Genomic DNA, 16,669 nt, shown 5'->3' with positions numbered 1-16,669 from the left:
GTGAGTCATCTCTTCACAAGACAAAGGAAAGAACATGAAAAAAAAGTTAAAATGGTATCAGTGCAGGTGGGGTCTGGTCATTGGGTGATCCCATGACTTTTAGACAAGAATCAAATTGGATTAAGTAAAGGTTAGAAAGGTTAGAAGCCACCACCCTAAATCAGTTACATGAGATTGCCAGACAGCAACCAACTTAAGTTCTTGCCTTCCCCATTAACAGTTTCTAGGGATAAGGTCATCTCTCTCCTTCTTCCTGGCACAGAGAGGGAGGCACCTTTTACAGATAGAGATTTACCTTACAAATGTAAACGTGTCCCAACAAGGGCAAGTTCCATTCCCCAGAGCCTCCTTCCCTGTCCCTGTTATCAAAAGCAATCAGCCCCAAACAATCCCGATGCCAAAGAGACATATCCTGGGGTGGCCAATTTCAGGTCCCTACAAGGTCATCCCCTCTTCCTTCACAGATGCAAATGTCTCTCAAAAGGGCAAGCAAAATTCCAGTCCTCGGAGCCTGCTTCTCATGTGCAGTTTTAAAAGTAACCAGCCTAAAATCCTCATCAATCCTTGTTGAGATTTATAATAACATTGAATGTATATATTAAGTTAAAGATTTTCATCATTTTGTATTTCATTTTGACTCTTTCCATCAAAAAATAAAGAATATCTCTTCTTTTCTCTGGTCTTATTTTAATGGTCTTCAATAGAAAATACATAAACACAAATGCATATACACACACACCTATATATTATGTGAATATCTGAGTGTGTGCGTGTGTTTATTACTATATACTTGAGGGTCTTGTTGATATTGCAAATTAAATCATTTTAAAATTAGTTTTAATTGGCTTCAGTGGGATATAGAATGTTGTGTTGCTTTTTTTCTTTTTTTCCCTCTTTGACCTCATGTACTAAGTTCTGAACGAATCATACTCCTCAGTTCACAGTACATTATCATTTATCCATTCCAGATGCCTCTCTAATGTCATTTATTTCCTTTTTTCCTCATTCTCTATTGTAATTCCTCTCTTTCTCCCCATAGGTGACAGTATTATGAAGGTTCTCTAGAGAAACAGAACCAACAGGAGATACATACATATATTATAAGGAATTTGCTCTTACAGTTATGGAGGCTGAGTCATTCCATGATCTGCCACCCGTAAGCTGGAGACGCATGAGAGCTGCTGGTGTAATTCAGTCTGAGTCAAAGGCGGGAGAACCAACGGAGCTGATGATGTGGATTACAATCCAAGTCTGAAGACCTAAGAACCAGGAGCACCGAGAAGATCAACACCCCAGCTGGAGCAACCAGGCAGGAAGAATTCAAATCGAATTTCCCTTTCCTCCACCTTCTGCTGCATTCAGGCCATCAACAGACTGGAAGATGGCCACCCACATTGGGGAAGGCAATATACTTTGCTGAGCCCACCAATTCAAATGCTAATCTCATTCAGAAACACCCTTACAGACACACCCAGGTATAATGTTTAGTCTCGGTAACTCGTGGTCAGTCAGCTTTACACACAAACTTAACCATCACAACTGCTGTGTACATGGGAGGACATTTGAAGTTTGTTCTCCACCCTCCCGGTGATAGTGACATTGCTCCCCAGAAGCATAAATGATTCTGCCATGACCAGTCTGGTGGTGTCTCTTACAGATTACTGCAAGAAGTTCTTTGGGATATTGATGTAAGAACAAATCATATAACAACATGGCAGAAAGGCACAAAGCATACTCCCAGCAGTCATATGGAGGGATCAGCATTCCCAAATCCTCTCCAACATTTGACATTATCTAGCTTTGTGGTTTTTGCCAGTTAAGTAAGTATAGGATGATAGCACTTTTGTTGTTTTATTTTGCTTTTATCTCATAATAAATGGTTTTCAGTTTTATTAATGAGTTTGTATATTTTTGGATTTAAGCTTCTGTAAATTACTTGTTGATATCCTTTTCCCAATTTTCTTCTATTGTGCTATTTTCCTCTTCTTGTTCATTTGCAGATCATTTTATAAGTGCTGCTTTATACATGTGTTAGCTATTTATCAATTTTAGACAATAAAAATATCATTTATTATTGCATCTCCATTATTGTATAACATTATTGCACACAGTCAGTTAACTCAAAGGAGGAACAGTCAGTGATATTTTTGGCTGTTTTCCATTTGCCATAAACCGTAATACATATTCAGTATCTACACTTCCGTTCATAAGTTGAGATGAATCATTCTCTCACCCAGATACATAAAATTGAGAATTATCTAACACATTTAAAAAATCTGTTTCTTCTTGGTTTTCAGAAATAATGATCAATTTATCACAGAAAGTCTTAGAAAATGACATAATATTCCTGTCTAGCAGTGTGACATTGGGTGCTTTTCTGATTCTCAGGTCTCTGATCTGCAAAATGAAAATAATATTCACCTCAAAGGGTTTTGGAGATACTGAAATCATATAATCATATGTGAACTGCCTATCTTTGTGCTGAACACAAAATAACTGATGAAAAATGCTGCATCCAATTTCCCCTTCGATGTACTTAATAGGCAAACACTCACCCTCTAGCTTACATTACAGGTGTCTGAATTTAACCATAAAATAAGATAAAGGGTTTCCTTAACAGTCCTATTTTCTAAGTGAGAATGGAATGTGATAATAGGGGTTTTTTGGACAATATAAAAGGATCTGTAGCAAGATCCAGGGAGATTTCTTATTCAATTATTTAAGTTTTACTTGATTTCTTGGAATCTCAGCTTTAGGATCTTAGAGAAAGTTCTTCCCTCACCTGACCACCTCTACTGTATCATCACATAAATCTCAGTGACAGTGGAAAATTCATCGTAAGCAAGGTGAGAAATTTAGCCAGCATATTCTCCAAGAAAGACATGTACTCAAAATCCTTCAACAGGTTGGCAGAGTATCCAATAATGCACACCTAAAGGAACTTTCAGCCATCATTTTCAATTATTAGTGGAAGACTGTCTACGTAAAACATACTATTATTTTTATTACCTAGATTTTATGCTTGTTTCTTTTTTTCAGTGATTAATTGCCTATTCCTGTGGGGCCCAGTTATGGATAATGATTGAGAATTATGCTTGGGTTTAGTTCCTGGCTCTATTTTGCTAACTTTGTGACTAAGGCAAATTATTTTGCTTCTCTAGTAACTCCTAGAGTTTTGTGAATCAAGTGAAACAATGCAGTTTGCTTTGCTCAGAGCAAACATTGCTTAGCAATATAACTGCATAGCTCTGGACTCATGTAGAATATATTTGAAATGCCTACTATGAGAAAATTTACACACTCATGGAAACTCTTTTAAGGAGGTGTTAATTTAAAAAATCATTTTAGAGCTCAGGAATCTGACACAGAAATTAAGTAACAGGTCCAAGATGACATGAGGAGCTAGAACTTATATGTAGTTACCTTGGGTTAATATTCAGCTTTACACTTACCCTGTTAGTGTTGGTCACCAAGTAATCTCTCAGAGAGAGCCTAATCTCTGTTGATTCCTTGAGCAATAAATATTCTGACTGCATACACCCAAAATCCTCTTGGTGTGATTCTACTTGACTCAGGACTTCTGGAGTGACCTACAGTACCTGCCTCGTCTTACACATCCGTGCTTCATTGGAATGTCTGCAGTCTTTCCCGATTCCATATGGGGTACAGCAGGACAGAGATAATGCTTACCCCAAGCTTTATCCCAGGCTCACTATACCAAGAACTTTTCTTTTTAAGAGACTATTATTTTAGAGCAGTTTCACCTCTCAATGGTAAAACTGAGAGGAAAGTACAGAGATTTCCCGTATACTCTCTGCTCCCACACATGCATAACCTCCTCTATTATCAGCATCCCTCACCAGATAGTACATTTGTTACAACTGATGAACCTATATTGATACACCAATATCACCCAGAGTGAAGAATTTACATTAGGGTTCAGTCTTGGTTTTGCATATTCTATGGGTTTGGACAAAGGATATATCCATCATCACAGTATCCTACAGGATAGTTTCACTGCCCGAAAAATCCCTTGTGCTCCAGCCCCTACATCCCTCCATCCCCAATCTCTGACAACTACTTATTACTGTCTGCATAGTTTCGCCTTTTCCAGAATGTCATATCGTTGGAATTATACTGTGTGCAGACTTTTCAGATTGCCTTCTTTAACTTAGTAAATGCATTTATGGTTCCTGCATGTCTATGCATGGCTTCACAGCTCATTTCTTTTTAGCTCTGAATACTATGCCATTGCCTGGATGGACTACAGTTTGTTTTCCATTCATCTACTGAAGGACATCTTGATGGTTTCCATGTTTTGGAAATTATGAATAAAGCTTCTGTAAACATTCGTGTGTGAGTTTTTGTATAGACATAAGTTTTCAATTCTTTTAGGTAAATACCAAGGCATATAATTGCTGGATCAAATGGTAAGAAAGCGTATGTTTAGTTTTACAAGAAACTGCCAAACTGCATTCCAAAGTGGCTGTCCTATTTTGCGTACCCACCAGCAATGAGTGAGAGTTCCTGTTGCTCTGCATCCTCACCAGCACTTGGTGCTGTCAGTGTTCGGGATTTGGGCCATTCTAACAGACATACGATGGTTTCTCATGGTTTTCCTGGGACCCTATTTAGGCTTTGCTTGCAGCCTCATGTCTTCTGACATCTCTGGGCTGGAGTGGACACTCATCTCTTGTTCACGTACACTCCCATTCTTCAGATGATGGGCAGCTCTCCCAAGAACTCTCTCACACTTGCTGCCACAAAAGAAGCACCAGGTCAGGAGTGTGAATATCAACTCAGGAGAGGCTGCCTGAAAAGACTCCAGCCAGCCCTTGCATGCATGGCCAGTCCCTACTAAGGATACTCTTTGGCGCCTCAGGTTTGTATGGTGGGTGCATCTTTTACAAAGAACAGGGCATAACATAAAAGATCACATAGCTGTCCCTCACCTTTCCATTATCATGTTCGTATATATTGGGAAGGGAACAGGAATGGTGGCTAGTTCTGTCACCTCTTAGCTGTTCCTCCAGGTTTTTGTTTTAGAGACTGCAGGTTTTTTTTTTTTTTCTATGTAAAATGAATGTTTTAGGGCCAGCCCAGTGGCCTAGCAGTTAAGTTTGCACGCTCCCCTTTGGCGGCCTGGGGGTCACCGGTTCAGATCTCGGGCACAGACCTACACACTGCTTATCAAGCCATGCTGTGGCAGGCATCCCACATATAAAATAGAGGAAAATGGGCACAACTGTTAGCTCAGGGCCAATCTTCCTCAGCAAAAAGAGGAGGATTGGTGATGGATGTTAGCTCAGGGTTAATCCTCCTAAAAAAAAGAGAAAGAAAATGAGTGTTTTAAGGTCTTGCTGTTTTTAGTTTTGGGTGTTAGACTCAACACAAGAAAAACAGAAAAATCCCATTTAACATTCTTACATAAATTTACATAGGTTTGTACATATGCGTTTGTATATATATACACATATGTATATGTGAGTTACATCCACGTATCTACATGTATATGTGAGATACATATGTATTTGTGAGTTAGATATACAAATATACCAAAGTCTATTATATATATATTACTTCTTCTCTCCAGCCCCTAGCCTAGGGCTCAACATATTTTGGCTTTATTCATTCATTACATTAGGAAATGTAAACAAACATATTTTGAGTATCTACTATGTATCTAGCTGTGTCATATTTTTCATCTCGTTTAGTCCTTATGTAAACCCCAAGAGATATGAATTACTACTTCAACGCATGTGCATGAAATAAGGGAGATGAAATTTTCCTTTCATGAATTGTCTTTTATTTATCACTCTTCTCAACCCTATCAGGTTACAGAGAATAAAATGAAGCTCAAGGAGATTAAGGAAGTTCCCCACGTCAACACTGCCTGAACCGTAATGGGAACTGATGAAGAAACAGGACAACGAGTGTGAGAAATAACCCTGACTGAAAAATCAGCTTATAAATGAAAAGCCTCCTTTCTGCTCTCCTTTATTTATCACTTATTTCAAGTGGCCGATAATAAACAGCAGAAATTGGCTGCTGCTGTCAACCTCACAGCACTCCTGCAGAATTCGGGCTGTACCTTGGTCCCCTGAACAGCCTACCTGGGCGAGCTCTGGTGGCTTATCAAAATTCCACCCACCAGCTGCTAAAGAAACAACAGTATGCAAGTGGCAGTTTGTGCCATCAGGTTCATCAGAGTGATTCTGGAACTCTAATCATCATAGGCGAATGGTGGAAGGCACGCTTTTGTCCTTAAAAGCAAAGTCCTTTCTTCCTTATCAGAGCAGACAGGTGCTGGTTGTCTTACACGAGGCATCTGTGATAATTCCTTCACCTTTGTATTGTTGGGCCTTTGAAAATATTCATCTATGCCAAGAGGTGCTTGGGACTCATTGCTCTGGCATCTTGAGGATTGTGTCAACATCAGAAATTAAGAAAATACGAGCAAATGATTATTGATACATTAATGGCTGTGCTCAACTGCTAAAAAACAGCTTCTAGCCACAGTCTGATCCATAACTGCCGTTCATTGCTTGTGAAGGCCTGAAGCATTTACAATAAGACTGTACCATTTGTTGAATCTTCCTTTATTGAAAGCCTTCTGGTTTAAGTATGTATGTGCGTATGAGTTTACACGCACAGATATACATGTATGCACAGACACATGCATGCGCACACACACACACACACACACACACACATATATATATGCACACACTTTTTTGTAAAAGGCATAACCAAGGAAGGTCAGGTTCAACAAATGAAGTTTGGTCAACATTACGTTTTTAGTGTACAACCTTATATCCACAAAGACTATTTTTGCCTCTATTTAGGGGGAAATATTATTTAAAGTCTATTTTAAAAAGTAGATAGACAAATAAATATGTATGTATATATATATAATATGTATAGTACGATATATATAGTATATATAACAATAGTATAGGCTATTGTTAAGTAGAAAAGGAAGGAAAACTTATTACTCAGGGTCCTATGAGGAAACAGAAGGGATCCCCAATTAGGATTTTAAGGAGAACTTTGAAGTGGCTGTTCTTGGAGGTGGGTGCAGAGAAGGGAATCATGGTGCACTGATGAGGCTCTCAAGGACCAGCAGCAGTGGAAAGACATTGCTACTCTTACGTTGGAAGGGTCAAGTAGACTGGACAGTTGTAGTGGGGACCAAGGTCAGCTGGAATGCTGGAAGAGTGAAGGCAATAACTTAGGAAAGAGACAGGAAAAGAATGTCCTAAAGTTTCCTTTTACTAACCCTCTGACCCCCTGGTATTGCTTCCCATTGGTTGAAGTGAACTCAATATTGGAGGACAAAGGATCCCAAGTGAGGCAGAGCATATAAACTAGCACTATTCCCTGAACTAGGGCACAGGGTAGGGTAGAAAAGGGCAGAAGAAGATAGGAATGGGCAACTGAGGAATAACCAGACCAGTTACCACCTGCCAGGCGCTTTATCCAATAACCCATGTGAGCCTTTTTCTCCCAAGTCACATGGTAATATTAATATATGTTTCATAGGGTTTAACTTCAAAGCAGGTTTAATTATGGTAAGCCAAGTTTTCCAAAGTCACAGAAAAAGTAAATTAAAAAATGAGAATTTGAAACCAATGCCTATGTGAAATCCCATTTCCCTCCTTTTTGAACAGGAATGCCAATAGTTGTTATTCTGTATTTGCCTCATCAGTGAATATTTGGTGTCTGAGGAGAAGAGCAAAAAGAACCGTACAACAGGATCTGTTCTTAAGGAACCTCCTCCTGGGGAACTTGTCTACCCAGATCTGATGCAGATGAAAATATCATGGACTTTGATCCGATGCTGTAAATGGGATGAAACTACTGAGGGTCTTGGGACGGAGTGATTTTGCATGTGGGAGGGACAGGAATCACTGGAAGACAGAGGATGGATGGGTGTCAAGCCCCTAACATGCCCCCTGTGATGACTGCCCTCTGGCTTTGACATCCTTTTATAGTCTCTCCTACAATGTACCAAGGATGGTCTGTGTGGTCAACAGAATATGGCAGAAGTGGCAGCATGACATTGCTGAGATTATGTTACCAAAAAATAAGGCTCCTGTCAGGCTTTCTCTCTCATTTGAATCATTAGCTTTGGGGAAAGCCAGCTGCCATGTCATGAGCCTTCCTATGAAGAGGCCCATGAAGTTTATGATCAACAGCTGTGCGTGTAGGCTTGGGAAAGGATGCTAGCACCAGCCAAGTCTTAGACTACTGCAGATCAGCTAACTCCTTGAATGCAGCCTCATGAGGGACTCTGATCCAGAATCACACAGCTAAGCCACTCTCAGATTTCTGGCCACAGATAATGTGAGATAATGTTTCTTGTCTCAAGCTGCTGTGTTTGGGGGTTACTTTTTATGCAGCAATTGATAACTAACATACTAACAAACATACATACATGAGTGCCTAGATAAAGGTAAGGTAATGTAATGGAAATTTCAGCTGCCATTCAGCACAGAAGATTCAGAACCTGCTATTTAAATTTTAACTGCAAGCCAAAATAAAATCTCAGTACTTTTAAGAAACACAAGACATAATTAAAAGTTTTATAAAATGAAGAATACAATCCAAAATTATACAACATAGGAAGAAATAGGAAAATCTGATCCGTATTCAGACTGATCCCAAGAGAGTTCAGATATTATAAGAAGCAGAGAAGGATTTTTAAGGAATTATTATTATAGTCATAAATGTAAAGAAAAACATGCTCACAATGAATAAAAAATAAGAATTTTCAGCAGTTAAATAGAAACTATAAGGAACAATAAAATGGAAACTCTAGAATAAAAATGAATTCAGAATAAAAAATTACAGCATATAAGCTTAATAGCAAATTGGACAGTGCAGAAGAGTGGATACCTTTGAAGACAGCTTAACAAAAATATCCAATTTGAAAAATATAAAGAAAAAAATTTTAAAACATAGAGACTTAAGGACATCTGCAACAGCATCTAAAGGTCTGACATAACAACTGGGGCCACAGAAGGAGAGGAAAATGGAAAAGCGCATAAAAATATTGAAGGAATAACGCCTAAATATTAGCCAAATTTGGGGAATGATACAAAGTTTAAAGTTCGAGAAGAAAAGTAAACCATAAGCAGGATAAATAGAAATAAAATCTGACTCAGGCATATCTTGGTCAACCTGCTGAAAACTAACCCATAAAAAAATCATGAATTATGACATAAACAAACAACATGTTACACAGAGGGGAACAATTTGAATGAGCGCTGAACTCTCACTAGAAACAGTAAAACAGTAACTTTAAAGTTCTGAAAGAAAAACAAAACAAAAGCTGCCCATACAGAATTCTATTTACATGGAAAATATTATTCCAGAATGCAGGTAAAATACAGCATTTTCAGTAAATGAAAACAGAGAATTCATTGCCACCAGCCTTTCGATGTAAGAAACACTAAAGGATTCCTTCTGGCTGAAGAGAAAGGGTGTCAGAGGGACTGGGATTTTTAGGCAGAAGTTAAGAGCAGTGGGTATAGTAAATACAAAGGCAAATATATAAGATCATTTTTTCTCTTAAGTTCATTAATATACAAATAATTCTTTAAAACAAACATTCTAACACTGCAGTACAGGTATTATAATATATGTAGAGACATACATATCTACCATAGCTTCAAAGATGCAGCGGGGTAGACATCAACCTATACTGTTGAAGATTTTCCTACTTTATGTGTGGCGTTAAATATTAGCTTTAAGTAGTCTGTGAAAGGTTGTGAATGTGTATTGTAATCTCTGGAGTAATTACCAAAAACACGCAAAAAGTTATGGGTAAAATCAAATTAGTTAACAGATAAAATTAAATGGATATCTAAAAAAAATTCAAATAACACAAAAGAAGGAAAGCAGAAAAAGAAATGCAAATGAAAAGAGAGGGACAACGATGTGTCTGATGATAGCATTTCAACCTGCTACCTCTCCTTCTGTCCCCACCTACGTGATTGGCCCATTGGGCTCCCCATCAGTTGAATGGCAGCTATCTATAAGGATTGCTTGGGTGCAATGGTCCTGGCTGGAAACTGTTGGCAAACTCAACAAGGTAATTGAAGAAATTCTAAGAGATTTAGGAAGAGATGGACAGGGTTGAGATGAAGCATTCGGGGGCTCAAAATAGCAGAAATCTGTTATTCCTCTAGGCCTGGGGGTCAAAAAAGAATTCATACCAGAACCTAGTGAGAGTTGGACCTATAGCAGAGGGGTTGCCCAGCAGAGAGAAGGATTCAGAAACTACAGAATTGAGTTCAGCATCGAGGAAATAAACACCCCCACCTCTCTATTCTCTTGCCTTGCACTCTACTGCTTCCTACCCACTGGTTAAATAGAAGCCAGAGGGCAAGGGAATTGGGGTTGAGGCAATCTGTAGGGGGAGATTCCCAGGGCAATGAGCAGGGCAGAGGAAGTGTAAGAGCAGACGTCAAGGGGAAAATAGAATATACTTCTATGCTGCTGGGCTGACTCCCATTTTCTCATTTGGATTCGTAGCGCAAGGCTATTGAGAGGGAATCTGATCGAGAGATGGACTTCCAATTGTTTGATGTACAGATGTAGTCGGTTTTTCTAGTCCTGGGAGGCCCTGAATTGCTGGACACTTAAATATTTTATACTGAAAGCAGAGATGGAACAGAATACAGCTCTATTAAAGAATTTTCTCTGCCTAAATTCTACAAACTTTGATAATATTTGCCCTAACTTTAATTTTCTTTCAGTTCCTTGCTGAAATCATCAAAGAGCAATCCATATACATCAATGTTCTACATTTTTCTAATTTCTTTCCCAAAGCCGATAGCTTGGACAGCAAGGAAACCGCCTTGGAATTTATTGTGGCTAGCAATTTTGCCAAAAGTTTTACCTAGAATTTAGTCTCAACATTATCATGCACATTCTGATTTCTTCCCTTTTTAATTACTTCAGTAATTACCCTACCAGACATTAAGCTAGCCCCAGTACTAAGGACACCACACCAAAGGCTAATCAATACAATGTATTTTCATGGTTACGGAGGATCAATTGAGCTGATGTATTTGACACAAGTATACAAGTGAAAATGGGTATATAGATAGATCTATAATCTCTTTTGACAAAATGTTGAGGAAATACGAATCCTTTACATAATGTAAGGAAAGTTCTGTCCTCTGAACACAAAGAAGTAAGCACACATAATTTCTGAAGAACGATGAGAAAGATGTTTATTTCCACTATACAACCTGACTCCAATGGAGCCTTTATAAGGATCAATGCGATGATATTTAATGTTATTTAGATTTAAGGAGTAACAAAATTGGGAGAGAGAAAATCCAGGGAGGTTTCTGTGAGTAGATGAGTTTGGAGTTTATTTTTGAAGCTAATGTCTTTAATTTTAAATCTCCTTATGGGCACATAGAAATCAGGTCCAAATCTGAAGGAATCTAAGATAAGAATTGACCACCAAATCACTGTAAATCTATACATTTCTAAACAAACTACTGAACAGCATTACCATCCTGGAACAGACTTTCCTAAAGCTTAGTATATTTTTAAAAAATGAATGCTCTCTAACATATTACATATTTTCTTATATTTTTTCTATACACATTTTACAATTTGGCATACTTTATATAAAATTCAGGTACATTAGCCATTTTTTTCTAACTTGACTATAAGATCATTGAGAACGGAGGCTATGAACTTTGGGGTGCTCTATTTTTCCTTCCATAAATAGAATAAAATCGAATAGTCATAAGAGGCTTACACAGTTTTTTCATCATGCAAAATAACTTGACGGCATATTTTCAGCAGATGTATAACTGGCCCCTGTATGTGCCATGCATTGTGCTAGGCACTGCATTGTATAAATGATCTAGAGATGGTCTCTGCATATTGGCCCCTAGGTTATTTATTTCTTCACAGCAGGCTAAGACCCATTAGCTCAAACCTGCTCACATCAAACTTACATCTTTACAAACCCAATTTTGTTAAACATAGCCCAGAGAAGCAGGTATGTAGTCATTTAGAGCTCACGACTTTGCATCCCTCACAAAACTGCACCCGACATCTGCCAGGCATAGATAAGATAAACTCTGGCTGCGCAGACCTGAATCTACTGCTGCCCTTCACAGCTCTGACGGAGACTGTCATGATGCTGAGTGACATCAACCAGACACATAAGCCCCTCTCCAATCCCCCTTCTCCAGCAGCTCCGGTGCCCGCCTCCCCTTCTGGAGGGTGGCCTCTGAGCCACACCTTAGCCTGTGGACAGTCTCCTGCTGTGAGGGACTTTCCCCCTCATGCAGACCTGTCCAAGCTGCATTCCATCAAGCTCATGTGTGCTACTGCCACCTAATGGTCACAGCATTTTTCTTGATAACCGGGAAATCCTTGAACCCCCTACACACTGGTGATAGAGAGGAAAATATTGTAGGACCCTTGCCCTTAAGTATCACATAGCCTGGTGAGAAAGCAGGAGTGATGGGCATTTAAACGTGACTTTGAGAAGAAGTCAAGAAAAAGAAAAGGCACTTCACTTACTTAACTAATTTGAATTATATTAGAAGATAGCTCTTTCCGATTCACTTTAACTTGTCCATGTGATAACACTGGAACCCATCTCCCACCTGTCAAGTAGCACTCCAAAAACCTCCATCTTTTCATATCAGATCAAATACATTCAGGGTACTAGGCTGACTGGATCAGTAATAACAATTCCAAAGTATAGAGTCAGAGGTTAGGACTGTAGACAATAACACTTAAATATATTCTCAAAATTGTTTAAGTTTGAACAAGATAGATTCCTAATTTCACGATAAGCTGAGTTGATGAAATTTAGAGAACTGCATAGATTACATTTTCCTGTGTAAATTATCATATTTAATTTCATATTAAAAATCCCCTATTTAAAAATATATTTGGATTTAATCTTTACTAGTTGCTATCTTAAAAAAAACTCATGAGGTAGACTAAAAATTATCTTAATTTTTCTATTTACAAAGAATATGTATTAATTTAACTTTCACTTTATTGGATTCATTTGTCGTGAAAATGAAATTCTAACATATTTTTCTTTTGGGAGAAGTGGCTGTAATTATAAGCAGCTAGATTACAAGTGGTTAATGTTATATTACTTTACATGAACAGCATTTTTCAACATATGTATCTGAGGAGCACTTTTCTAACATATTAAAATAGAACATACTTTACCACCATGTGAAATTTATGATATTTGCACATTTTTTAAGAAGTCCACAACTAACGTAACCTTTCATAAGTGCTAATTCCACTCTTTGTTGATGTGAGTGTATCAATTATATAGACAGCCATAAGCAGACTCTTCCTCCCCCATATTCTTCACCTGAAGCTTTAGGAAGAGGCTCATTACATCAAGGTCTTGCAGCCAATGCCAGTTCTTTACCATTTTGTGTATCTTGAATACAGCAGCTCAGAAAATTATAGTAAGTGGTTCTTCTAAATCCTTATATCCCCAAGAGTGGCAATACAATTCTTTGTATTCTATAGAATATCATTGTGCAGTGTTAACATTCAGGAAGGATTTTCATTCAAAAGGATTTTCCCATACTACTCATTATTAATTAGGATCTCATAAAAAGTTTAAATACATCATGAAGAGTCCTCAGATCTCCATGAAATTTGAATAAACATATCAGAATTAGGATATAAATGTCTCAGAATTAAGATATAAAGGAAGAAATATATATGGCATAAATAATACTGTGGAGCTAGTTGATAAAGTGCTTTTTACTAAAATCAGTGTATTTTCAACTAAAATATATTGTTTAGTAGCAAATATTTATTGAGCCTAATTTGTAAAATTCTTAAATATTAAATTACTCAAATATAATGAAACAAACAATTCAAAAGAGAGAAATATAGATAAACTATTGTTTAAATACAGAGTATGTCACAAACAAATGAAAGTAGTATTAACTTCAAAAATAATGTCACTTTAAAATTCACATTCGTAATTTTAGATTCACTCCCTAATTTGAATTTTGATCAAACAAAATTTGACATTTCTCTGATTAAAGCAATGATGAGAACACTAGGCATCCTGAATATTTATCAAATGCCTACCAACAACTATAACCCAAAGTAGCGAACTGAGTCCAAAACCAATGGCTAGTGAAGACCCAGGGAGCACTAGAGGTGGGCAAGAGAGCATCCAGTGGGGGAGCAAAGGAAGGTGCCATGGAATGGTTGGTATTAGTGCTCTACCTTGGCAAATAGATGAGACCTGGTTATTTGGATTTGATAGAATGGATTAGGAGTTGATATGAAAGATTAAAGTCACAGAGGTAGAAGGTGAGACAATTCCTGGATGAAGCTAGAAAAACTTGAACCAGCTTTGGGGCTCCTAAAAGCCAGTATAAGGAGTATGGACTTCAATAGGAAATGGAAGCTTTTTTATCAAAGGCGACATATCTACATAATGCTTTAAATGATTAAAGAAGCAGAGGTAGTGATAACAGATACTCATTGGAAAGAGAATGGAGGCTGTGAGGTGAGTTAGTACTGTTCCATAACAATCTAGTTGATCAAAAATTTAGCTGGAAATGGGGTGGAGGCAGTGGGAGTGGAATAAAAGGAGCAATGTATTCAATGTGGCTAGCAGCAACTGTGGCTGTAAGTAACAGGGAGAAGAGAATTACCAGAGGACTGGCGAGAAATTACACGACACAGACCCATGTAGGTCAACTTCATTACTGTAGGCATTGCCGTTTTTTAAAACTTAAATTAGAAAGTTGTTTTCCAACATGTGTACTTTAGAAAGTTAATTGCCAGACATACATAGAATTAAAGAAGGGCTTAATTCAATGAGATCAGCTGTGGGTCTTGTGTAATATTTGAAGTCACAAGTAATAAAAGCCTGAACTATTTTCTTGGTTTAGAGAAGAGAAATGTCAGTGATACCCCTGAGGGAGATATTGATATATTGAGGGAGACTCTGATTACGGATATGGCAAGAGAGAAAAATAATGTTGGGCCATAATGAATGTATGACCCTGTAATAGACATAACATGTGTCTAATGCTTCTGTTGTGAGTGACAAATACTTCTTTGTCTCTGATTCAGAAGTCTTATGCCTTCAGCTAAGTTCCATGAAATCCAGGCAGGCTAAATTGTTTACTTGTGAGAATGGTAAAACATCAGACTCTTCATAGTTCTTGACTCCCAAAGTTGCAGAGATCTTGGTTTACTTAGATATCCATCATTAAAAATACTTATAGGTCATCTTAAGATCTTGGTTCTTCGGGCAATGCATGGACAATACAAATGGCTCTCTGCCTTTCATGAGCCTAAGTGTACTGGGGAGACATTCTTCTTAACACAGCAAAAGGTGTCAGGTAATATACAAACATACATAAGTACATACTATATTGTGTCATTCCATGATATGTGATTCTGCCTATGAATCTTGGAGTGATTTGCAATCTAGAATTAAACCTAAGTCGTGAGACACTTTGAATGGGTTAAAGGTGGGTAAACGAGCCTTTGGGGAAGGCTGAATACATATGAGAGAAGATAAGAGAAGGAAGATATCAAAGAAATAGAATGACTCAAGGAAACACCTGGGTATTAGAATGAAGTTGGTGTGTCTACAGGATATGGAGGAGACCATGGAACTAAAGTACAGAGCACTTCTGGGGAAACGGACAAATAGGAAAGAGATATAGCTCAATGCAAGATTGCAAGTTATTTAAAGAAGACCTTTGATCCAATTAAAAACATTGTGCTTTGAAATACTATTGTGAAAAAAAAAACTAGGAGGATTGAGATGTAGTCAGATTGTTGTTGTCTAAATATACAACCTAATATCATTAATTGTGGTCTATCATATCCCATGTTACTCTTGAAGAACCAAGTAGTACAGACATCCTCTGTCAATCCTTCTATCTATCTATGTAGAATTAGAGAACTTTTGTCATATTATAATTAATTCTTTACCTTGTCTGTCCAGAGATACAAGACTCACTGGCTGGGACATTCTTCTATTTCTCTTTGGATACTTATAAAAGTCATGATTCTTGCTGACACATTCTTAACGTTCCATAGATTCTTATATTAATAGATAAATAAATATATATATTTGATCCTTAGTATGCCTCTTTAAAGTGTTTGTGTAAGATAGGGGCCAGCCCTGTGGCAAAATGGTTGAGTTTGGCATGCCGCACTTGGGCAGCCATGGTTCACAGGTTCAGATCCCAGGCACAGACCTATACCACTCCTCAACCACACTGTGGCAGCAACCCACATATAAAGTAGAGGAAGATTAGCACAGATATTAGCACAGGGCTAATCTCCCTCAGCAAAGAAACAAAAAAAGAATGTGTAAGATTAACCTCTCCCCAGCTTCCCTGAATTTTAGCAAAACAGGCAAAATTATTCTCAGGTTAGAACTCATTTGAAGCCTCACTAAAAATCATATAGTTCTATAGCTGAATGCTGATTTATTCTCCTCCCTAAATATTTCATATTTTTTAAGCATGTTTACACAAACATTTTATACCAACCAGCTTGACTAAATTGGAAAAAACAGAGAAAATCTGTATATAAATTCAGTACTCATGTGCCCCAATGCTTTTGAAAAGATCAATGATAAGCAGAACAACACAATCAACCG

General features: G+C 37.7%; 1 long non-coding RNA gene across 1 annotated transcript in view; it reads right to left on the bottom strand.

The window, feature by feature from the left end:
- Positions 1-16,669, bottom strand: part of LOC138921034 (uncharacterized) — a 264,373-nt gene that overhangs the window by 125,671 nt on the left and 122,033 nt on the right. Inside the window, exon 3 of the long non-coding RNA XR_011433197.1 lies at positions 1,120-1,259. This is a non-coding gene — a long non-coding RNA (uncharacterized lncRNA). The remainder of the gene's footprint in view (positions 1-1,119; positions 1,260-16,669) is intronic.

The sequence above is a fragment of the Equus caballus genome, chromosome 27 (genome assembly GCF_041296265.1).
Source record: "Equus caballus isolate H_3958 breed thoroughbred chromosome 27, TB-T2T, whole genome shotgun sequence".
Classification (NCBI taxonomy): Eukaryota; Metazoa; Chordata; class Mammalia; order Perissodactyla; family Equidae; genus Equus; species Equus caballus.
Note: the sequence above shows the minus strand (reverse complement) of the source record. Positions and strands in the feature narration are given on the sequence as shown.